Source organism: Poecilia latipinna, unplaced genomic scaffold (assembly GCF_001443285.1).
Source record: "Poecilia latipinna isolate Pla-1442-1.1 unplaced genomic scaffold, P_latipinna-1.0 Scaffold1290, whole genome shotgun sequence".
Lineage (NCBI taxonomy): Eukaryota > Metazoa > Chordata > Actinopteri > Cyprinodontiformes > Poeciliidae > Poecilia > Poecilia latipinna.
In genome coordinates this window covers 152,971-155,088 of record NW_015113906.1, presented here as the reverse complement: position 1 = coordinate 155,088, position 2,118 = coordinate 152,971, and positions in this window count along the sequence as shown.

The window sequence follows — 2,118 nt, the reverse complement described above, 5'->3', positions numbered from 1 at the left end:
ATGTACCTTCAGTGTGTAATGCGTTTAGGAATCCCTTGCAGAGAGTATTTATGTCCCCCACCCCACTTCTGCTGAGTGTCCACTCAGTGTGGGTGGAGTTTGCCCACAGGAACAGAAAAGGTTCCCGTCAAAAGTTGTTTGAACACCTGCTTTCTCACAGTTCCCTTGTGAAATAAAGAGAATAGTGAGAAAGTGAGCTTGTGTGTGTGTACGTGTGCATGTATGTGTATGGTGTGGTGTGTGTGTGTGTGTGTGTGTGTGTGTATGTGGTGAAATATGGTTCATAGCTGCAAGGAAACATATAGATTTGGACTTTTTTTTTTTACCTTTTTAACCTTCAACTTGACTGCCAGGTCAAATTGACCCAAACAGTATCTATGTAATATGTAGATGCAAGGGATTGCACGAATGTGTAAAATGAACCATTTTCAATTTATATGTAGAGTGTGCCTATTAAGACGAATAGAAAAAGTTTCATCCAGAAAAAATACTTCCAACTATTTAAAAAAAAAAAAAAAGTAACTTCAGTCAGTCAATTTGTCCCGCAAAGTAACAGGAGGGTTAAATTAAATTAAATTAAATTAAATTAAATTAAATTAAATTAAATTAATCCCAGAACAGTTCCTCCCACTGTCAAAAAACATGACTGTTAGCTTAATTGTTCTCTCTAAATTTCCCAAAGGTGATTGTGTTTGCATAGTTGTTTTAACTTGTTTGGGCAGGACAAACGACCCTTAACTCCAAACCTGCAAACCTGACAGAAACATGGTTGAATGTCAATAATGAACCAATCATACTAATTGAATCAGCGCCTCCCAACTACAATTTTTTTAAGTGAGAATAGAAAACATAAAAAAGGAGGAGGCGTGGCTTCAATATTTAAGAATATCATAAACTGTAGTAAAATCTCTTTGAGTCATTTCACCTCTTTTGAGTATCTTGGAATTGAGATAAAAGGCCACAAACGAACTTTGACAGCAACTTTATACAAAACTGCAACATAGGTGGAAAATTTCTTTACAGATTTGAATGAGCTTCTATCTCTCATATGCATTGATTATGATTGATAATTGTCGGTGATTTCAACATTCAAATTGACAACCCCCAAGACAGACGGGCAACAAAGCTCTTTAATATATTAGAGAGTTTTGGTTTAACGCAACATGTCAAACAAGCAACACACACTCATGGACACACACTGGACCTGGTTATCAGTAAGGGTGTGAATATTTCCAATGTCTCTGTAACTGATGTCGCCCTGTCGGATCACTTTGCTGTTATCTGTGAAGGTTCTTTATCCATTAACTCACTTGGACAAACAGCTACTGTCACAAAACGTTCCTTCACAGAAAACACAGAAGAAACATTTAATCAAATCTATTCTTCTTCCTCGCCCGTAAGCAATAATGATGTAGATAAGTTGGTAGATGATTTTCAGTGCAAACTTTCAGATATCATTGATTACATTGCCCCCATTAAAGTGAAAGTTGTGTCTGGTAGGAAGAAATCTCCATGGAGAAATGCACAAACAGTTGAATCTGCAAGACAACTCTGCCTTAGGGCCGAACGGAAATGGAGTAAAACTCAACTGCACGTTTATTATGACATCTACAAAGAAAGACTACGTAACTATCACTCAACACTAAAACATGCAAGAGAGGCTTTCTTTGCGGATGTCATAAATAAAAACATTAACAATGCTCGAGCTTTATTTGCTACTGTTGACAGGCTCACAAACCCTCCTATGATGTCACCACCTGAACTTCAATCTAAGGCCTGCAACAAGTTTTCCAGTTACTTTTCAGAGAAAATTCAAAAGATCAGAGGACTAATCTGCACATCCACTCCAAAGCCAGTACCAATGCTGTGCCCAAACAAAACAAATGCAGGAAAAATGACCCAATTTCAACTACTTCATTATAAAACCCTTGAAGAAATTATAAGTCAATTAAGCTCCAGTTCCTGCTGTCTGGATGTCCCACCCACACATTTCTTTAAGAAAGTCCTGCTTGTCGTTGATAATGATCTGATCCAAATAGTAAACTCATCGCTCTCTTCAGGTGTTTCCCCCAGGCTTTGAAAACAGCTGTTATCAAACCACTGATAAAAAAAGAACAA